The sequence below is a fragment of the Mytilus trossulus genome, chromosome 9, assembly GCF_036588685.1.
Source record: "Mytilus trossulus isolate FHL-02 chromosome 9, PNRI_Mtr1.1.1.hap1, whole genome shotgun sequence".
NCBI classification, from domain to species: Eukaryota; Metazoa; Mollusca; class Bivalvia; order Mytilida; family Mytilidae; genus Mytilus; species Mytilus trossulus.
The window spans coordinates 10,684,340-10,708,973 of record NC_086381.1 but is presented as its reverse complement, the minus strand read 5'-3'; the positions used below and the strand labels follow the sequence as shown (position 1 = coordinate 10,708,973).

At 32.2% G+C, this 24,634-nt stretch overlaps 1 long non-coding RNA gene across 2 annotated transcripts; it reads right to left on the bottom strand.

Annotated features, from left to right (window-relative positions):
• Positions 1-781: 781 nt before the first annotated feature.
• LOC134683573 (uncharacterized) lies at positions 782-23,055 on the bottom strand. Of its 2 annotated transcripts, none has more exons than XR_010101058.1 (3): positions 22,831-23,055; positions 2,457-2,544; positions 782-1,574 (listed from the first exon to the last, which is right to left on the bottom strand). It is a non-coding gene; the product is annotated as an uncharacterized LOC134683573 (long non-coding RNA). The 2 variants fall into 2 exon arrangements; XR_010101057.1 differs by lacking the exon at positions 22,831-23,055 and adding an exon at positions 22,130-22,144.
• Positions 23,056-24,634: the final 1,579 nt, after the last annotated feature.

The window sequence follows — 24,634 nt, the reverse complement described above, 5'->3', positions numbered from 1 at the left end:
TGTGTACTTTAGAACAGAACAAAGTTGGACAAAACATTTATAAGAAATCGGGAACATTTATTATTGAAAAAATGCAAAACAAACAATTCATCAAATGCGTTTTTTCATAGTTTTAAAAATAGTTTTTGTAGTCTGTATGTATTCTGCTGATGTACATGATAAAAAGAACATAACATCTGGACACTTTTAATTTGCAAAACACTCATTTGCAAATCCGCCGCCGCCTCAAACAAGAGCTACAATATCATGTATATAACCAAAAGGTGCGGAATTACCTGGGATTCAATAATTCCATTGGTTTTATACTGTTACTTTCATATTTATTTTGCAATTTCAATTATAAAAACATGGGATTTTCAATATCCCATGGGACAGGGCAAAATCCCATGGGATTTACCATTATCCCATGGGATTTTGGTTAAATCCCATGGGATTTTTTTTGGTCGCATGGGATTATTGTAGTCCCATGGGATATTTGGTTAAATCCCATGGGACAAAAAAAATCCCATGGGACTATAATTATCCCATGGGGTTTTTAATATCCCATGGGACAAAATAAAATCCTATGGGATTAAAACTATAAATATATATATATAAATAAAAAAGTTATGTGTATGTTACAATGAATGCTGTTTGGTAGTAAAATGTTTTAAATGTATACGAGTTTTTTTTTATATTTTTTATATATACATATATATATTTTTTTTTATATTTTGTCACAAACATGTTTTTTATTTGTTTATATGACAATAAAGATTATTCTTATTTTGGAATGTATAATAATAATATTTTACAGTCAAAGAATAAAGTCCTTTCACTGAAACAAAATGATGAAATTTCTAAATAAATGAAAAAATATTGTTTTGAAATCTTTGTCTTGTTTATTCTATTATGAAAAATAGAACTGAAAAAATATTTCATATTCTGACTGAATAGTTCACTCTTTTCATGAGGTAAGATTTTCTTTGTTATAGGTTCATTGCAATACTTGTATAGGCAAACAATTTGAATTATATATACCTTTGTGGTGTACAAAATAGTATGCTTATATTTGCAAATTTATAATATAAACACTTTTTGTTAAAGTTTTTGCTTTCTTTATTCACAACTTGCTATGTACAATTATTCAGTCCACTATATAAGAGTGAAGTCAATAAATAATTTCATTCACTAGAATATTCCTGCAATTCTTAGACAAAACATTTTTTCAATCTGTTCTTCAAAGATCTTCCTCTGTACATCTTTATTGAATGGAGAGATTCAAATGAGAAGACAAAGCAAGTTTATTTGGACAACAACATTCTAATATCTTGTTCAGTCGTTCCATCTTTCAATTGATAATTACATTGTTGTATTTATATGATCAAGTTCTTGTGCATCAATGATCGTGATGATATGACTCCTTTTTGTTTATAGTCATCATGTTGAAATTTCCTCTTTCAAATAAATGTAGGAAAAAACATGTTCCATTTCAAGTTAATAAAAAAGTCGCACTATGGAGAAAAATATCAGCTTTAAGTTTTCCGTTCAGTATTGATCTGTGAATGATGACCATGAAAATCGAGATGTCTGACCTACAAATACACAAACTCAAAAATTATCAGTGAAGAAATCAATAAAATGGCTATTTTATCATGTTTATGATTAATATGATAAACTTTCATTTAAATATTCCAGTACTAAATTACAGAAATCTTTTAAATTTTATAATAGTTTAGTTTAAGTACAGCTTATTTAAAATTATAATAAAAAAAATATAGGCCACCGATGAGTTAAATAAGATATTACATTTCTAATGCCAAAAAATGGCATTTTTGCACCAAAGGGAGATAATTTGGAGCTTTTCCAATGATATATGCATTTTAAAAGTCATCTGGGGCCAAACCGAATTGATTGTTTTGAATGATTTGGTGTACCATACATGTATGATAAATTATAAATAAAATGAGTTATGAAAAAAAATATTAAACATTTTTCTGAAATTGTTATACCCTAGAGCCTCCTTAAATGTCATTTGATCTCTATTGGAGAAATGTCTCATATTGGAAATCAGAGTGCTAAGTTTTTCTTATTTTTATATCAACCCAGCCATATTATACCTGTCTAATATCAGGAGCTTGTACATAGTTCAGTGGTTGATGTTGGTTCATATCCGTCATTTTTATTTTTCATAATTTTTTGTTTTTTATAAATTAGTCTAGTATATTTGACGTTTGAATTGATGCTCTGTTTCAAATTTGGTTAGTGTTGACTTTTATAGATTTCTATAACATGTATAGGGTATGGGTTTTCTCATTACTTACAGGTCATCAATGGCCTCTAATAAGTAATTACAATGCTTACATCCACTAAATTGAACTCTGATGGATAGTTTTTTCTTTCATCATACCACATCTTATTTTAATAAATATTTAATCGTTATTCAAGGACAAAAACTTTTATAACAGTGGACTTACCATTTAGGCTTTGTTGACCTCTGTAAATCTTATTTTGTTGATAATTTCTTCTGTTTATAGTTTCCCCTTTATCTTTCATGTTCTTGCCCTACACATAAAAGGGTAAACATCATTTAATGACAAAAATAACTACTACATGTATTACATAATTAGTAGGCAACTGAAAATTTTGTCTTATTTGTATATAACATCAACTTACTCATCATTCTTGCTGTTCAATATCATGAATATTATCCTTATTCTATGAATATGAGGTCACAGTAAAATTAACCTTGGCAGGCAGACATCTTTTTTTTTATATGATACATTGTAGTCATTCCATACAACAAGTAGACCTATGCTTAAAAAATCTAAGGCCAAAATTTAAAATATGTTTGTTTCCCCTCCCCCCACACGGGTGAAAAATAAGCGCCCGGGTCAAAAAATTATTTTCCACAAAAAAATCGAAATTATTTTTTTCCTGAAAATAATTTGTTTCCATTTTTGGAAAGTGCTTGAAAGCAGAAGGATTGACAAACAACATGATTGATAATCTAAATAAATACACTCAAATTGAGCACAAACAACTGATAAGTGGCCTGGACTGGACAAGTCAAACCATTCATGTGACCATGCTATGACAATCACATCCAGTTAAAAAAAACTAGAGGCTCTCAAGAGCCTGTGTCGCTCACCTGTTAATGTGTTTACTGATGTCGGCCATCTTCGTTGGTAGGCGGGGTCATTAGACACTTTTTTTTTTAAATAGATACCCTAGTATTATGATTGTGGCCAAGTTTGGTTAAATTTGGCCAAGTAGTTTTAGAAATGATTTTTATACAAGTTGCAAAAATGACGAAAAGTTGTTCAATATTGACTATAAAGGGCAATAACTCCTTAAGGGGTCCTCTTACAATTTTGATCATTCAGACTTATTTGTAGATCTTACTTTGCTGAACATTATTGCAGTCTACAGTTTATCTCTATCTATAATAGTATTCAAGATAATAACCAAAAACTGCAAAATTACCTTAAAATCACCAATTTTAGGGCAGCAACCCAACAACAGGTTGTCCAATTCAACTGAAAATTTGTGAGGGGATATATCTTATTATGATGGACATTTAAATCTGGAAAGATTTGCCCTAAATGTCTTAGTTTCAAAGATATAAAGCAAAACCTGCATTTTACCACTATGTTCTAATTTTAGCCATGTCGGCCATTTTGTTTGGTAGGCTGGGTCATCAGACACATTTTTTAAACTACAAACCACAATGATAATTATGGCCAAGTTTGGTTAAATTTGGCAAAGTAGTTTCAGAGAAGAAGATTTTTAAAAAAGTTACAAAAAATTATGAAAAGTTGTTAAAAATTGACTATGAAGGGCAATAACTCCTTAAGGGGTCGACTGACAATTTTGGTCATGTGGACTTAGTTGTAGGTCTTACTTTGCTGAACATTATTGCTTTTACAGTTTATCTCTATCTATAATAGTATTCAAGATTATAACCAAAAACTGCAAAATTTCCTTAAAATAACCATTTCACAGGCAGCAACCCATCAACAGGTTGTCCGATTTGTCTGAAATTAGGGCAGATAGATCTTGACCTGATCAACAAATTTACCCCTGTCAGATTTGCTCTAAATGCTTTGGTTTTTGAGTTATAAGCCAAAAACTGCATTTTACCCCTATGTTCTATTTTTAGCCATGGTGGCCATCTTGGTTGGTTTGACGGGTCACGCTACACATTTTTTAAACTAGATACCCCAAGGATGATTGTGGCCAAGTTTGGTAGAATTTGGCCGAGCAGTTTCAGAGGAGAAGATTTTTGTAAAATATTACGGATGACGGACGACAGACAACGGACGCCAAGTGATGAGAAAAGCTCACTTGACCTTTCAGGTCAGGTGAGCTAAAAAGAACCTGCCTTCCTGGTCTGTTTACAAAGGGTAAACCCGGGGGAGGGGAAACAGACATTCTTTTAAATGTGGCCTGATAAAATGACAAAACCAAAAAAACTTATGATTGACCAAAGAACAATAAAATGCTGTCATGGTTTATATATGAATCTGCCATTCAGACATGCACACCTTACAATTGTTTCATATCTACCAAATATAATCTACCTGTAACTTTAAACATATGATAAACTGACAAAACAATGCAGTGTTTCATTGACCAATGAACCATGAAAATTAGATCAAGTTCATATAAAATATGAGAGACAGCTAAGTGCATCATACAATTATTTCATTCACTAAATAAAGGGGCCTTATTGCTTACAGTATCCGGAAAATAGACCAAACCACAAAAACTAAATATTTTCAAAGTTCCTTATACCCTGCCAATTTGTTATGGTTGTGCCTGTTCCAAGTCAGGATCCGATAATTCAGTGATTGTGTTTATGTGTTTCAATTTTTTTGTACATAAATTAGGTTGTTAGTTTTCAACTTTCAACTTGGCTATCATGTGTAAAATCATACAAGTGTTGGGAAAACAGGAAGTTGTCGAGTGATGAATCTGAAAATGCATCACACGGTATAGCTGACTTATTTAACCCTGAAACACAATTTCAGAAATCCTTCTATTGTAGTTCCTAAGGAAAATGGGACGAAAAATATTCATCGGACAGACTGACTGACGCAAGGATAGATGGACAGACAGGGGGAAAACAGTATACCCCCCCCCTTTTTTTAAAGTGGGGGCATAATTTTAATACGGGGCTATAAAAACCCATGCAAGATGTCAAAACAAAAAGAAGTAACCTAATTCTTACTTGTTAGGGGCTATTTATTTATTGTGAGGCCCCTCATGGGGGGGGGGGGGGGTCCTAGTAATCACATAATCACCATTTTTTTGCAAATATAATCACATAATCATTAAATATTTGCTTATCTTTAGTAATCAAATAATCATAAACTAAAAATACAGTCCTAGGTAATCAAATAATCATGAAATATTTGGCTTAATAATCAAATAATCATTAAAAAAACGGCCAAGTAATCACATAATCAAAAAACCCATGAGGGCCCTCTATTGTCGGTTATACATATAACAATACAACATATTAAAGGTCTGTAGAGCTTTTATCCGACATACATATATGACAAGCACAATTCATTTGTACATGAAACATAAAGCTCATCACTGAGATAGTAGTCTCAGATAGAAGGAGGCGGGGTCAACCAAACTCCCCTATTCAATCTGAATGTAGGACAGAAAGTCACAGTCAAAAAGTCACACACTGTCACAGGACAAAAAGTCACAATTAAGTTTTGAGATTATTTTTCTTCGAACAAGAAAACACTCTTTTTGTATTTTTCTTGAAGTTTTATACATGAACATGATGTAGCAACTTTAAATTAAAATTTATTAAAAACAAATAAATCAGTGCATTAGGTTTGTGCACATTACCATTACATTTGCGCACAAAAATCATTACGTTTGTGTGCAGCTTTTGATTACATTTGCACGCATTTTTTAACATGTAAATATAAAAAAAAAGATATAGTATGATTGCCTTTTACAGCTGACTATGCGGTATGGGCTTTACCTCGAGCTTTGCTCATTGTTGAAGGCTGTATGGTGTCAGACCTATTGTTGTTAATGTCTGTGTCATTTTGGTCTCTTGTGGACAGTTGTCTCATTGACAATCATACCACATCTTCTTTTTTATATTATGAACAATTTCCGAAAATTAAAAATGAATATATGTAATAACAGCCGGAGCGCAAACATCTGATTTGTCCGTTAAAACCCCGGATATGCGACAAGACAATCAAGTGGAGATAATTTGAGGAAAAGCTGTCAACAGACAGCCGGACAGCAAATCTCATAATGGCGTCGATTTTATTATTCTGGTCACGTGATTTTCAGTTCAAAAAATGGCATTTTTTAGCAACGGCAATGACGCCACGAAATCGACGGCGTAAAGCTATTTTGTGTATTTATCATGCTAAACCAAATACATAATTAAATACGGCAGGTTTCAAACTTTAACTTCGTTATACATTTAAGAATGAAAAAATAGAATTTCATTGATTATTTGACTCGGAAAGATGAAAAAACGTGCCGCGGCCGTGACACTTCTCAGTAAATAAATGTAAATTGAAATGACACACGGAATGGTAACGTATTTTCCTTTATAGGGATGATACCTCCCGATATTATGAACATGAAATGCCTTTTGATACAAAAACTCGCCAGGTAAAACGGCATTGTGTCAATTCAACAGGCTCAAAACTGGCGACCGGCCAAAGGGAGATAACTCGAATGAAAAGTCGTTGAAGGGACGGCTGATCAGAAACGAGAGAAAATAACCATTTCGCTCAATTTTAGTAAGGGAAAGAGTGATTCTGGGGTAAAATATTCAAAAATTTATCAGTGTGCGATAGCAAATGTGTAAATATGAAAAATACCTTGGATATTACAATTAATCATTGGAATGAGGGCACCTGTCAGGTATCAGGACCCAAACTAGTGAGAGTTAGTATAATAGAATGTATGTCTGCTTTGGTAAATCACTATTTAATTACATATTGCATACAAACATCTGATAATCATCTAGAAATCGGGGGAAATTGCAAATAGTATTACATATTCACATTATTCAGTTTAAAAAATATATTATACTACAGCTTCAGAAGAAATATAAAAAAGTTTTCTATAGGGTTATTTTTTTTTATATAAAGTGAGGGGTTATGGACAGTAAATTATTAGAAAAAAATACTTACCCAAAGCGTTTGTGTTAAAATTCCATCATTAAAGAGGGAATGTTTCAGCATATTCCCTGATTGCATGTGTGTAACCTTTATTTTGTCATATATACTTTGATATGAAAATAATTATTTTATGGCATACTTTTTAGAAGAATCATAAATTATAATTATTCTTGAATACACATAAATTATTCATTTTGATTCAGCATTCAGTCAGCATGGTCAGATGCAGAAACATACTTGTTTCTTAGTAGATTTACATGGAAATATATTTTATAAAGATTATGGGCATAAAATGTACATTTTTATTGTTATATATATTCTTTTCTAGAGTAATGTTTTTATAGAATTTCTGTTAAGTTATGACCCAATGTCAGTTATATCTGTGAACTTATTAAATGTTTATTTCCATTCTAAATATGTTTATCCATGCAAGTAATTATTTATGTGAGGCCAATTAATGATGAACACTGACATGTAACAACTTCTAGTCACTGGCATAAAAATATTGCATTTTATATTGGTCTTTGTTCTCTACAGTGTTTTTTTTTCATTTTAACTATATATTTAGATTTGGCCTGATAGTGACACTGTCATGTGTTTTGTTGTGTGCTGTCTCATTTTAGAAAAGGGGTTAATTATATTGTAAAATATAAATTCTTAAAGTAGTATTTTTTTAAAAAATCTTTTAGAACTTAATAGGGCTTGGGAGATATTATATAAATCTAAGCATAGAATATGGATACCCATACAGTCCTCTTGAGTCATGTCTGTTTAACATTTAAGATAAAGTAAATTTTATATTTTTCTAGAATAAAGTAAAATTGAAAATAGCTTTCTCACTAATTACATGTATATGTAATTTAGTGGGATAATAATGCATGTACTTAAATTGGGAAAAACCCAATCACAACATTCAACAGCTAGAGCCATGGGGTGTGAAAAATAATTATATAATGAATATGATTTTTTTTTAATATAATTCATATATATATATCATATAGTATTATATCAGGAACATGTATATATATATATTGCTATACTGTTCTCAAATGATATGTACATTGTTCCATCAGAAACATAGATAAATATTTAAAATAACCGTTTGTGGTAACATTATATATAATACTGATCAATACTGAAATATGTGTAATAATGAAGAATTTAAAAAAAATACCATGTTGACCTGATATATAAATCCTCAATCATCAAATGCAGGTACATGTATGTAAAAAAGAATGAACTAGACTAAGTATTCATTATAAAAGAGATTAATTTACCAATAGGTAAACTGGGTGCAGATTGAACAATCATCTATGAAACAATTTTTGAATGACTGTTAGAACCTAGAAGATGAAATGGGAACTAGCACAAGCAACATTATATTATGAAGTGCAGATATTATCTGCATTCATTTGAAATTACATCTGAAAGCTACAAAATAAGGATCTGACTCTGTTCAAACTGTTTTCCTCTGTTATTTATCTATGATATATCTGATCTCAGAATGTTTACACTGAACATGTCATTTTTTCACTGATTTAGGACAAATTTAAACCTAACAAGTGTCACAATAATTTACACCTGGACTGCCCAAAAAATAATGCACTGCTAAAGGGATGTTATTCGGAGGTTTGTGTACATTTTATTACATGTTTAATGTACAGAATTCATACTATTTGTGTGATTTATAAGAAAGTAAAACAAATTTTGTACATTTTTTTATATTTTTGTGTACTGGGGCATGAAAAAGGGAAATAAATTACGCAAAAAATAACAGATTTTGTTAATTTCAAAGGACATGTTGATTTTCTTATCATTACTGGCAAGTTAGTCGTGTTTTAGGCAAGAGCAGAGCAGTTTCAACCAAAAAAAGAAGGGAGTCCCCACAGGGCCTTACCAATTTGTGATGTGTACTGAAATTGTGCTCGTGTGTAAACAACGAAGGGTAACGGCATGTGACTACCCAAGTTCTGTTCTCCATGCTCTAGTTTATCAATATAAACTTCTCATATTTATTTTCCCTAAGTAAAACGGGTTTGTGTCAATTCGTCCCGAGTTGAATATTTATCAATGACAGTCGATGTTGAAAAATGGCGGTTCAGAAGGCTGAAAATAAATGACTTGAATTTCCGATTCAACGATGAAATTATTTGACTTCTCATATCTTTTAAATACTTGTTAAACTTCTCATATCATGCATACCGCTCGTGATACGTTTAATTTCTTATAATTTAACAAAACCATGATTTTCTACCGGGTCGTCTTCCGCGGGGAATTATTTTTCTACGCAGCGACATCTGTCGACGACGTTCTCTTAAATTATCTCCACTTGATTCTCGAATAATAAATCCGGGTTTTTAACGGACAAATCAGGGATTTGCTGTCCGGCTGGGTCATATGACGTTACCAGTCGATTTAAAATACTTAAGCGGCCTGTCAAACTCAAAGCCTAAATGTAGGTAGCGGGAAACAAAATCCTCTTCTTATTATTGAAATACGTCCATATTTTGAACCAAATGAAAGTTAATACTGGTTAAATCATTTAGAAATTATGTTATCTTCATATTTTCTCCAATTTTTTACCTTTCGAGCTAATTTTTACTTATTTGTTCCCTTTTTCTGCCCCACTGACGTAGTCTGAATTTCAGAGTTCACAGTTGAAAAAGATTGTTTACCAACAATAATGTCCACGTGTTCATCTACAAAACGTATTTCTGACTCGTTGAAAACTTACAAGACACTAATTTATAAATTTAAAGTCAAAAAGAAAGAAAAAATTGGGGTGGGGCAACATTCAGAGCCTTCAGACCATGAATATTTTATTAAAAATGTAGCCCTCCTTTAACACCTAAAATACTGAAATTTGTTATCATCCTCAGCATTCTGATCATATGCCCATAAAAGAAATAGCATACAAATAGAATAAAAAATGGAAATGGGGAATGTGTTTGAGACGACGAACCAATCAAATCGAAAATGCACAAAACAACCCAATTATAAGCTAGGTCTTCAACACAGCAAGAAATCCTACAAGTATGAATTTTAAAGGGTGAGATTGACGGGGACCAGCCCTGTCCACACCGACTTTTCAAGCTTATTTGATGATAATAGTATGTCCCACTTCTCCCTCTGTTCATAATCCTTATAATCTGCATCTGGTTTAATTGAAATTGCTAGGAAGGGCCCTTAATGCCTATTACCCCTATTTCTCAGAATCTTATGTCGTTTTATAGACTTTTTTGGTTTCCTTTTTGATAATTTCAAGAAAAATGAAACATGCACATGTATATTTGTATCTAAAGGACTGGTGATATAACTTTTTCTCCAATTAAGGTTACTTTAGACTTTTCTACGTTTAGTGTTGACCAACATATTTTCATCCTTACAGACAAATGGATATATTTGTACATGTAATTGTATAAAATTTGTATAGGCATCCTTCATACTCATTTTAGAGCTCTTCTTAACATCTAAAGAAATTTATTGACATGACAATTAATTTTTCCTGTTATCTTTCAGTCTATTAAATTATGAGCTCAGATAATTATATATGCAGCATTTAAAGCCGGTATGTTATAGTTCATGTAAACGTTTCAATGTTCATGATGTTACAATGCTCATGTAGATTCTAAATTGATGTTTATAGTCCCCTTCCAACAAAGTTGGCACCCTGTCCATTAGACTTTCTGTCAATCAATCCGTCTGGCAAATCTAGCTTTCCGCACTTTTTTGTCATGGTTACTCAGTTTTTTGTAGAATTATGGCCCTTGGACTCAGGAAAATCACTTAAGTTATCTGTTAACTGCATATATACATGATATAGTTTAACCTTTACAAATTTCAGATCAAATTTGAATATTGTTCTGATTTGATAATATTTTGCATAGTTATATGATCCTAAGTCCTAGAAAAAGTAGAAAAGTCATGCCAGACTACCATTATACTGCTTTGATATTTGGTATCTATAGTTTTAACATGGCAATTTACATATCAAGTTCAAATCTGGTTTAAGTAAAAAATATTTTCAACTGGTAGCTAGAGGATGGCAATACTCTCAGAATGCTAGATACTATCCATGCTGGTCTGCGTCCACACTTGTTAACCATTCTTATAATTAAAACTATATATGCATAATTCATAATGCTGTTTCTCCCATTTCACAAATACCTCTATTTGTATGAATTTACTCAGGTTCATATAAAAATTGACGAAGATGTATGATAAATGTATGCAATGTACAATATTCTGTAGTTGTCTGCCTTTTGTTATTAATTTCAGGTTCTTTAAAACATAAATAAGAAGTTGAGAGCTTCATAGTATGGCCATTGAAATGTTTATACCATTATGAAATATTGTGTGAAATCTGCCAAAAAGGAGTGTCTAAATTTCACTAAAATTTTCATTACTAATATGGGAGGTAACTCTGGTTGCCTTAAATAAAGAGCTGTAAATTGAGTGAAAAGGTGCACTAAGGAAGACAACTCTTACTTTTGTTTAAAGATTTATTTTGGGGGATTTCAAACAATTCAAATGGATAAAATTTAAGATAATATATACATGTATATATATATTTTTCGTTCTATTCTTGTAATTGCACCTTCATGTTTTTAAGTTCTAAAAATTGGGAAATTAAGTATGATTTTGGATGTTTTCTTGAACAGGTCTAGCAGGGCAAACTGCTACAAATCATGCCATCTGTGTATTTTTTTTTAACCATGTGATTAAGTAGCAAGCTGGTTTTGTTTTGTGGTCGTATACTTGTATCACTTGCCTTCGTTTGAAGACAGATGGTTTCCAGATAATAACTGTAGTATAAGAAAAAAGTAAACTATGAAATTTTAACAGAAGGTTTATAATCACAAAAGGAAGGTTGGGCTTATTTTTGGGGGTTATGGTGATTAGGAATAAGGGGAGAAAATGGGGCCCAAATAAGCATTTTTTTTTGGTTTCCAGATAATAAAGTGTAAGTGTATGAATGTCTCTGAAATTATACCACAAATTTCCATACTTCAAAGGGTTAGTTAGAATTGACTTTTGGAGGTTATGGGTCAAACCATTTAGGAATAAGGGGGAAAGGTTTTTTCTAGTTAAAGGACAATTCATACAATTTAAAAACAGTGTAAGTGATGAAATCCAATCTCATTTAAAGAAAAATGATGTGTATGATTGATTTCCTCCCTTACACTACTTGTACATTATGTATTATGAAAAATGATGATTGTCTTGAGGTGATTAGCTGTCAATTTATTCTTAGCAGTTAGTATTAATTAATATTAATAGCCATGACTATGTATGTCATTTTATATTCTATGACTTTTATAATGTATTTAAATGGTTAATTACAGGGATTGCAGGGATAGAACTTAAGACATATTGGCAATGGTAGCCCACAGCTTAAATTTTGTAGCCCAGATATAGTCGTATACAAGGAAAGCAGAAATTTTAGTAGCCCACACCAAATTTTAGGGGCCATTGGCCTGTGGGCCCCTGCTTATTTCATAACCTGAATTGAGGTTAAAATTTTGTCATGGTAGCCAACAGCTTAAACTTTGTAGCTCACATGTATAGTCAAAACAAGAAAAGCAGAAATTTAAGTAGCCCACACCAAATTTTAGGGGGCATTGGCAGGTGGCACCTGCTTATTTCAAACCCTGTAATTATGGTTGCAAACTCCATTAGAAATGGAAGTGAGATTCTGCCCATATTTTGAGGGAAAGATTTTTTTTAGATAAGGGAAGAGGAGGTGAAAATAAATGGGGGGAATTAGATTTTTTTTTAGGGGGGGGGGGTTAAATAATCTTATGTGTGAATATTGTGTACATTTTGGTCCTAACTTTTCAGGTTGGCCATCTGCCATTATATCCAGCTGCGCTTAGCAAAGCATTTTATTTTACTAATTAATTCACTTCTGTTGTTTTTTTTATTTTTATTATTACTGATTTATAATTTCATTTATTTAATTTGAATGTTATTATGGCTTCATTTCCTTTATTCATATTTTTACATTTTAGTTTACAACATTATCTTTTGTTTTATAGTTGCATAAGACAGGTCACATAACATTTCATGGTCATTTATAAAACTTATAATTTTAAAATTTCAGATTACCAAGCATTTTTAAGTTTTTCTCTTTTAGAGGTTGGTTATGTTATGCTGATTTAATAATGGAGATACTAATATTTCTTTTATTTTTTTTAAAATTTTATGTAGCTTTACAGTTTGTTAAATTCATATGATATTAAATGTTTTCTTTTAAAAATTTAATGCAATTGCAAAGTTTACTTCTTTTGAAAAAGATTGAAAAGTATAATTTAAAAAAAGACACAATCATGCAATCAGTTAAAATAACTTATACAATCCAATTAAAAAAGAACCAAAAACAGCAAGAACAAGATCTGGTTTTGCTGGTTTCTATGTTGTAATGTAAAAGCCAGGAGTAGAACTTTGTTAGATTAAGGTATGTAGGAATTTTTTCTATATATCTTTATTCTGTCAAACCTTTGCAGTTACAATGGTATACAGGCACTACATGACATCAATGATACAGACATAAATACATGAATACACAAAGCAAAATATGTACACTATTTACAATTATACTGATAGTATTTAGCCAGGAGGGCACACATATGAATTTATAAATCTAATGAAAGTACACAGCTTTCTCAATTTAGATTTTATATTTAAATTCATAATTTTTTTAAACATAATTATATTTGGACGATTTAAATATTTTTTATCAATACATTCTTTTCTTTTTATTGACATCTCTGTGCACATCATAATATAATGATACTCATCTCCAAGATCTTTAGAGTTACATAAGTTACAATTTCGTCTATCTCTCTGAATATTTGTCCATCTCCCTATCTCAATGGGTAATTTATGGTTGATGGTTCTAAATTTGCATAAAGTATAAATATCACGAAATTCTAAAATATCAAAATAGTTCTCAAACCCAAAAGTATCCTTAAAAATTCGATAATTTAATGTCTTCGAACATGCTTGCACATTTGAAAACCATGTTTGTTGAAACTGATCTTGGAGTGATGTTCTGATTGTATTCTTTAGCCAAATGTCACTAATACATGTTTGAGATAACCACACAAAAGATAATCCTGTTTCATTAAAAATAGATTTAACATGGTTTAACCATTTAAACTTTACATCATTTTCATTTGACAGTTTAAACAGTAGTTTATAAATGGTCGCTGATAATTTAGTCGGTTTACCACATACTAATTTCAGCCAAAATGATACCATACGGACTTTAATATCTAAATTAATGGGATATCGTCCAAGTTCACCATATATTACGCAATTTGGGGTAGAAGACTTTAGGTGCAGAAGAAGCTTACAGAATTTTAATTGAACTCTCTCCAAAATGTCGTTATTACCAAACCCCCAAATTTCACAACCGTACAGTAAGACCGGTTTTACTAATTTGTCAAATAAATCTAATTGACAACTAATAGATAACCCATGTTTTCTCCCCTTTTTGATTACCTCATACATTGCCTTTGTAGCTTTTTCTGCTAAATGTTTTCTACAGTGTTTAAATGTCCCATTTCGTGAAAAATATATCCCAAGATAGTTAAATTCTTGAACGATATCTATAACAGAGTTATCATATGTAAAACTGAGATTTTTGGGTTGTCTCCCATTACTAAAAATTACAATTTTTGTTTTTTCTACATTAACTTTCATTTTCCAGACATCACAATATGAGTGGAATTTATCTAGCAATAATTGAAGATTTTTGGCCGATTCCGTCATTAACACAGTATCATCTGCATAGAGGATTGCGAACAGTTTAACATAAATATCTAATTTTTCCTCAAGTGCATCTTCAATAGTATTCAAACCAATCAGGTTCTCGTTGATAAAAAAGTTTTCCAAATCATTTAAGAAAAGTGAGAACAGAAAAGGAGATAAGTTTTCCCCTTGTCGTAGGCCAATATTGCATGAAAAATAATCTGATATATTGCCATTATAAGATAAACATGACTTAATATTATCGTACATCTTATGAATTATGTTATACATATGACCATTTATGTTATTCAATAACATCTTATACCATAAAGCGTCTCTTCTGACTGTGTCAAACGCTTTTTCAAAATCTACAAATGCACAAAACATTTTTTTCTTTTTTAATTTCAAAATTTCAAAGAAAGAGTGCAGTATAAATATGCAATCGACTGTTGAATAGCCACTTCTAAATCCAAACTGGTTTTCATTTATCAATAAAAATTCATCGGAAAAATTTGATAATCTGTAACATAAAATCGAAGTGAATAATTTCCCAACACAACTGACAATTGTGATTGGTCTATAGTTTTTTGGATCAAATTTGTTTCCCTTATTCTTATAAAATGGTTTGATCGTGCCAATTACCCAAGATTCTGGTATAATTCCAGTTCTGAAAACTAAATTAAACAATTCAACATATACATCAATTAAAAAATCACTAGACGATTTAATATATTCATTTATAATCATATCGTCGCCACAGGCTTTATTACTTTTCAGTTTCTTAATACAATTCATAATCTCGTCCTTTGTAATTGGACCATTAAGTGTACCATTTAAATCATATAAAGCATCTTGGTCTACATTTGGTAAATCAATAGGATCGGGGGTGCCTGAATTAAGATCTCTGAAAAAATTAAGTAAATTATCAAAATTAATTTCAGGTTGTTTCGTGTGTTCCCGCTTATTCAAAATATTCCAATACTCTTTTGAATTTTGAGATCTGAGGTTTTTTAATCTTTTAGCCATATCACGTCTATGAGTTTTTATGGCTTTGTCCATCACTTTTTTATATTTCCTCTCAGAATCTTTTACTTCGTTGTATAATAAAAGCGAAGGTGAAAATTTGAGCCTGCGCTTAAGCTTTCTGAAGTTTTGCCTCGCAAATTTGCAGTCATAATTTAACCATGGCTTGTCTCCCTTCTTTTTAGGGGCTCGCTTTTTTGGTTTATCAGTTCCTGTTCCAAACGTTGTCTTAGCAGACTCTAAAACAACTAATCCAATCTCATTTACAAATGCGTTGACATTGTTATCATCAACTTTTTCTATATTCACACTTTTCAAATTACGTAACAACCTGTCCAATCTATCAACATTTATATTAGCTCTAAATTCAGGTACCATTTTATGATCCCATTTATTAATCTTTTCTCTAGACTGAACATTGGGACTGTCCTGTTCATTACAATCTGTGACCAATGAGTTGCTTTCTAAGCGTAAATACAATAGACAATGAACATCTGAATACAAGTGTGAAAATTCTAGTACATCAAAATCAATAAGTTTTTCTAAAATGTTAACATTACTCAAACAATAGTCTACAACACTAGCATTTCTGCAGGTACATTTCCCAGTTTTATCATTTCCCAGTCTACCATTCATAATGAATAAGTTGTTACATTTACATAAGTCAAGCAGATTATTACCGTAACGTGTTTTCCCTTTATCCATACTAATACGATCTCTGGGTATATTATACAATTCTAAGTTACATACATCATTTATAGATACACACTCCAAATCAATACTTATATCTTTATCATCAATAAATACATAATCTTTCTCATTTGAGGTACGTGCGTTAAAATCACCAATAATAAAAATATGTTCAAATGTTGTAGAAAGTTCCAAGTATTCACTTTCAATTTCATTGAATGCATCAGGGGAGGAGTATGATGTATATTCTGGTGGGATATATACTACTCCAAAAATTATATCCTCATTATTTAAAAATTTTGAAATTTTACACCATAGAACAAATTTACTATTTGTTTCAATCACTTCTATAGAGTTATTCAGATTTTCTCTATACCCGATTACAATGCCACCTGATTTAACTCTTGATATTTTACGTCTATTTTTGAATTTTAATGTGTAACCAGATAAAAGAATATCATCCATATCGTCAGTTTTTGATTCAACAAAGCAAACAACATCATGTTTTCGGATTAAACTTTCAAATTCTGGATATTGTAGTCTATGTTTTAGGCCACAGCAGTTAACATATAAAAGATCTATAGCTTTTTTGTCTGTAATACTATTTTTTGACAAATAGGCAGATTCACCTGATAAAGACGCACCTATTATGTCTTCATTATTACTAGTAATATTTTCATCAACATCAATATCTACATGAACGTTTAAATTTTGAAAAATACAATTAATCTGTTCAAATGTTTCATCATTACACAAAGTTTCATTACAATTACTATTTACATTATTTTCAGCAATGTTTACATATTTATTATCATGTTTATCAATTAGTGTCGGACTGTCAATATGTTGCGCTCCTCGGCAATCCTAGTAATGAGCTTTCGGAGTTGAACCTGTGCGGGATCGTTTCTTTGGGTTGCTATCAGATGAGGGGGTTGATTTTGTTCGTTCAATATGCGGTGATGGGGCGTCACTTTGACGCTGTGGTGTGGCATCACTTTGGCGTAGCGGCGAAGATCCATCTTGGCGTGTCGGTAGGCTGCCATCTTGGTATGGGATATCTGCAATCTCGGCATCGTCAGGAATTTGATAAAGCTCATTGTCTATAAAGAGGCGGTCTCGAACGAGTGTTGCAATTTTCCTGTTTCGCTTTGCCTCTTTCATTATAGGATACAGCTTTCGTCTCCTGTCCTCTATTTCTTTGGGGAATTGTTGCTTAATGCCGTATCTTGTGTTCCGTAGCCTGTAAGCATTATCTAAAACGTACTGTAGGTCACAATGATATAGGAAACGTGCTACTATGGGTCTTCCGCCACCTTGATATCGTCCAAACCTGTGAACGTTTCCAAACTCTATTTTATAGTCAATACCTAGTTCGTTGTTAAGAAAACAACGGAGAAGTTCTTCGGTGTTTTCATCTCTGACGTTACAAAGCCCGGTAAAAACAAGATTGTTCTTCATGGAGCGGCACTGAAGGTCGAGCACTTTTTCCTTCATGTTTTCAAGCTCTGTTTGGCAGTTGCATTCTTGCCGCTGGTCACTTAATTCTGATAAATTTTTGAATAGTTTATTTATACAGGCTTTTGTTTGTTCGAGTTCCTTTGAGTTTTTCTCGGTGACGATTTTGTTTCTGTCGCATCGAGCTTTTACATCGTCAAATAGGTTCCCTATCCCTTGGACATTGGTTTCAAGTTCCGTAACTGTTGTTTGACATGTTTTTAGTCCCTGCTCGTTAGTTATAACCCTGCTGGTCAAGGATGTTATTATATTTCTAAATTCACCGAAATTTTCAATCCCCTTTTCAACAACTTGCAATCTTTTATCAATACTCGATACCAAGCTAATAAAAGTGTTCAATAGTAAAGGTACGCTTAGATCGTCTCCATTGCCTTCAATAATTGTCCTACTATCTTCCATTAATTTACGAGTCTCGCTTAAAGCCATTATGTGTATTGCGGATGTGTGTAAACACTAAAGGGCATAGTTGAATGTTACAGTCCAAAGTCCAACTTTGATGAACTGGCCAGTAGCGCTTTCTGTAATAGTTATACACCTAGGGTAAGGTATGTCTGGATAAGAAACCCCGTCGGCCGGAGGCCGTAGGGGTTTCTTATCCAGACATGCCGTATCCCGAGGTGTATAACTAACTTACACCCCTTTTAAAACTCTATATTGTTAACATTGATTATCAAATGAAAAAAAACAACGAAAGCATATATTTTATTGACAATATCAAACCATGATTTATAAGTTTTTTTTGTTATTACATGAAAACCCACTAGTAGCCTTTTATGGTTATCTTCGTTCACACTTTGACAAGTGAGTATGTTTTACCAATGTCAAGGCTGTTTTGCATATTCCAAATAAATCCTTGGGTTGATATGGATCAGCAGGTCAAGGTTGACCGTATCGTGTATTCATATTAAAAACAAAAAATACGTCATGCTCCTTGTATGCAGTTGTCAATATGGAAGGGTATGAGACGGACGACATTTCTTAGCAAGCGTTGGATTTGGTAGATGAGACTAATTTAAAAGATAAAGGTAATATTATAACCCAAAGTACTTACCTGTATCAGTTTAATAAAGGTAATCATATCTATATTTTCAATTTTACGGTTTTATGGGGGGGGGGAAGGCCCCCCACTACTCGAGAATGAATAAACATTCATATACGGACCTACGAAGGGATAAGTGTGTCTGCAATAGAAACCCGACTTCCAGCCACGCTCAGCATACAAAGATACAGATGTAATATTTCGTAACTCTCTCTTCTGCGGAAGAGGGGCTGATCCAGCTGGGGTTCCCAACTCAAAAGAAAGGGGCGGGGGTTCAAATAAGTCAAATACATTGATCTCTTAAATCTGGTCCAACCCGCGGAACCCCTACCCCGGATCGGCCACTGGATAACGGGGGGGGGGGGGGGGGGCGAGAATTCGAATTCCACCCCTTTTTTTTTTTATAATAGTAACATATGACTGGGATAAAAAAAAACTATTACTTTCAGCAAAGGAGTAATTGAAGGATTTTTTTAATTTAAAATAAATGCTTAATTTTTTTTTCGCTATTGGAATTTCCTTAAATGTTTTTTTTTATATCTTGAAACAATTTGTAGTGAACACTGTAAGTAATTTCTTGTGTTCATTCTATTTAAAGAATAATCAATTTCTATTGTTACTAATAACAATGGACTTTGTTTGCGGGATGTAGAAGCAGGGGTTTCCAGAAACCCCGCTTGTCACAGCCTGTGGTCAAAATCCATTGTTATTCGTAACAATAGATCTATTCAATTTACACGTGTTTCAAAAATAGAAACTATGAAGTATAACAATAGAGCTGGGGTGTAAAATACGTTATATTGTTCAATCTTAGTGAGTTGTATTCGTTACATGTAGGTGTTATGTACTATTTTGGTGATGTCTATGAAGAATAAACAATTGCTGTGAAAATAAATAAAGTGTTACTTTTCTTTGGCTTTCTTCATCCGAAAATAAAGTCCGTTCGATACCGATTCCAATCATATATCACATATTCTCCATAACGCTTTCCATTTTGCTACATTTTCGGTATTTTGTTCTCTGAAAATTTTACACGTCCATCATTCTCAAGGGCACATAACAAACTTTCTGAGACAAGTGACTGTGTGCTAATTAACACAACAATAATTTCTTTACTGAAAATTAAAAATGAGATAAATAAGATTTACTACATATTTGATCTCAATTATTTAAATCATAAAAAAATGTATTTTTTATTCCAATCAAAATCATAAAAAAATGTATTTTTTATTCCTATCAAAATCTTGAAATCCTTTTTAATGAATTTATTTGGTTTAAAAATGATATTTTGATACATGTATACATATTTGTGTAGGGGCCAGCTGGAGGATGTCTCCAGATGCAAGAGTTTCTCGCTGCATTGAAGACCCATTGGTGGCCTTCGGCTGTTATCTGCTCTTTGGTCAGGTTGTTGTCTCTTGTACACACTCCCCATTTCCATTCTCAATTTTAAAACATGTGAATACATGTAGTAGTTTTTTTACATTAAGGAACTAAAAGATTGTTTTTTTTTAAATATTTGTCTCGTTTAAAACTTGTTTCTAAAATTCCAATAGGGAACATACTTTATATTATTGTTTTAAACTATAAAATAAGAGACTTATTGAATCCTTTTAACTGAAATTAGTAATTTTAGATCACAGTGATCTGATCTAAAATTACTAATTTCAGTTAAAAGGTTCAGAAATAAATGATAAATAATTTGGTTAAAAGTTTGCATCCAAAAATATATAGATTTACACTTCATATTATTTGGCATTGGCTAAATTTATTCCTATAAGTACTTTTAAAATTCATGTAGATTAATTTGCAAATAACAAATGAATTTATTGAAATGTATGGTTTTTCTTTTTTTTTTAATTCAGCTGTAAAACCAATAATTAAAGATAAAATTGCATTTTTCCCCTTTAAATGGTTGAAAAAGGGTTTTGAATTACCAATGAAGGGGTAATAAACAAGAGTTCTGCTCATGATTCAGTTAAAAGGAACTGATTATTTTCTATTGAAAAAATAAACACTTTGCAGAATATTCTGTATGCCAGATATAATCTTGAGAAGTAACTTTAATTATTTCATCTGGATTTTTTTTTAAAGGAAGATGAAGTTCATAATTAATTCAATATATTCATTTTATCAATACTGCCTACAAATCAATAACAAAAGGAAAGCATTTGTTCAATCAGTCATTTATGATCACCCCCGTCGTATTGTTGTTGTTTTAGGATCGAGTTATTCCCCTTGGAACGTCCTATTTTTCGACTTGTTGAATCGTCACACCGCCGGTTTACCTATCGAGATTTTCTATCAGTGGGCTTTTCTTCAACAAAAGATCAATAGTTATCATCTCATCTATATGAATATACGTTACTATTTCGTGTGTCATTTCAATTTACATTTATTTATTTTCAAGTATCACTTCCGCGGCCCGTATTTTCATCTTTCATCACCTAATTTGCAATGAAACATTGTATTTTCAGCCTTTTAATAATAACGTAGTGAAAATTTAGAACCTGCCGCATCAAATGATATACTTGGTTTAGAAAGAGAAACAAGTTAAATGTCTTTACGCAGCATTTTTCGTGACGTCGATGCCGTTTCTAAAAAATGCCATTTTTTGAATGGAAAAGCGCGTGAGCTTTGTCGCATTTTCGACGCCATTATAAGAATTGCTTCCCGGCTGTAAAAAGAAGATTATTTCAAAATCTTTTTTTCATTTATATTCAATAAATTGTCAACAAATTGTTTGTGACTTTTTGTCCTATCAACTTTGTTACTTTATGCCTGAGTTTGACATGTGTTTGGCTTTTTGTCCTGTGACTTTTTGTCGGAATGTCCTGTGACTTTCTGTTCGTTTACCTTCCAACTTAATCAGTGAACTGAAAATTTGTTTTTTGCAGAAGTCCGGGGAGTGTTAAAAAATCACATCTGCAAGTTGAGAGTCAACACTTACACAGGGACTACACCAACTTCCAAGCAAGGACTGAAGCTCATAAACTCGGCAATCAACGCAGGACTTCGGGAATGTCCGGAGAGCCGACAACCTTGCTTCGGAAGTTGGGACTACACAATACTTTTTCAGAATGTCAGCAAAAAAGAATCACTGGTGACAGGGGAGTGTAACCGATGAATTGATCCTGAATCAGATAAGATTTTCCCGGTACGTCTAAACGCCGCTCAGGAGGACCTCCAGGGTGCACACGTGCAGGGCATACAAAGTGCACTCATGGCAGACCCTATATAGTCGCCGTCGTATCTACACACATGATGGATGTATATATTCGTTATAGATCGTTATACACTTCTCATTTTAGAGTTAAATTTGCAAGCAACCTCTTAAGATTTTAAAATTATAAAGCTACTAAAAAAGTATTATTTCCCCCAATTTTCGCAATTTTTTCGCCATATAAAATATTAAGGCGACTGTGCTTTTAGTGAATATAAACGATGACGAGGCCTCACGAATAAATATAAATATGAAATATACTGGAACATCGATTCGCATAGATCGAGCAGCAGAGTAAACTTCCACATAAATCTCGAAGTTTTTTTACGCCGGATAATATAGACTGTGCTCCTGAATAAAGTTGTCAGATACATTAATTTGTGTTTTTTACTTCTACAAGAAATTTGATTCAAATGCTAATTACGCACCATTTGCTGAGCAGAGAATCATTCTAAGCCAGGAACCGTCTATACTAAATGATAACAGTAAGAATAGAAAGTCTCTGTAAAAAGGCAGTCAATCCTAACAGAACTGTATTAACTTAATGATACATGTACATCAAGTTCCAGCACCTCACCAAGCACCCTTGCCTTGCATACTGAGATGGCAAACTGGTGTGTGTCAGTATTTTAATATAAAACTGCGTAGGTTCATATCGTTTGATTCAACGTTTGTTTGGTTATTTTTTAAGGATCGTTGTAAATTTATATCTAAATCTTTGTTAAAATACGATTTTAAATTGTTCTATTTCATAATTTTGTCAAAGTCTACTTTTTAAAGATATAAATTTTACAGAAAAAATGAATATTCCATTTTGATTTGAAGAAAATCTTTTTGAACTGTCATGAGTCGACATGGTGTTGCAAAGCTGATTACAGGTAACTATAACATACAGTAATTTTCCATTACGACAGTGCGTGTATTCTCGGGTGTGTATAACGTATAGTTTTCAAGAGAACATCCTGTCTACGTGTAATACAGATTGATGACATTATACAACATTTCTTTAGTTAAATGTGATAAGGTATCTGTGTCCATTCCCTATTTCAACACCACTAATTTTTCGAAGAAAAAAAAAAAAAAAAAAAAATTATATGAAATTAAGAAGAAAAGTAGCAAATATAAACTTCAGTAATTGCGCATTGAGTAAACATAATTTCAATATTGCATGAACAAACCCGTGAGAAAACGTATATATACATGTATGAATAAAGATGTGTTTAAAAAGACCTATTGGCTTTATTTCACACTAGGACCTAAGATAACTAGAACTAAGCAATGATTGATCCAGAAATTTTCAAAAGTGGGGAATCATTGACTGCCTTAGAGGGGTCACGTCCAGTCATGCTTCCGTGATTCCCTATATAATCTACCATTTGTTTCCCAAGATTTAGGAGGGGGGCTGGTACACACTTATAACTATAAATATACCTCTGCGGCGGAGCAAGCCATTTGAAAAGGAGGGGTTCCAACCCAGGACAAAAGGGGGAGGGGGTGGTTCCAACCATATGTCCCCATTCAAATGCATTGATCGTTCAAAAAAAGGGGTGGTTCCCACCCCGAAACCCTCCCCCTGAATCCGCCACTGATACCTAGTATGCATATAATTAAGAACAATACAATACAATAATATTTTATTAACGTCTCACCATCAATAATACAGTATAAACATTTCACATTATAAAAGTAAACCTTTTTAAAATTATTAATGCCATTCTAAAAGAATTATGAGAGACGGATTAAAAGGAACTAGTATTTACAAATTTTCAAAAAGCACTTATAAAACAAAAGTTAAATGATAAAACATATTTACATCAATTATCGGTATAAAAAAACGTCTTCTATGGTCTAAAATAAGCTTGCAGGTTTTGGCACTTTTTTATATCACATTAATATTATCACTCGCTAAAATAAATGAAAGTTTCAAAAAATTCGGCAATAGACTAAAATGTTCGTATTCAAAGTTTAAAATCTTATACAGTTCGTCTCTTAAATCGTCGTATAACGGACATCCAGTCAATACATGCTCCTCGTTTTCAATTTTATTGTCACAAACAAAACAAGTTCTTTGATCTACTGGAAGATTCTCGTAGCGTCCTGTCTCTACACGTATTGGGGCAACACCACAGCGAAACTGAGAGTAAGCTCTTCTGTGTGAAGGTATAATCAGCTTATCTAGGTAAAGTTCTGTATATACATCCTGTTTAAATGTTCTATATGTACGTAGTTTGT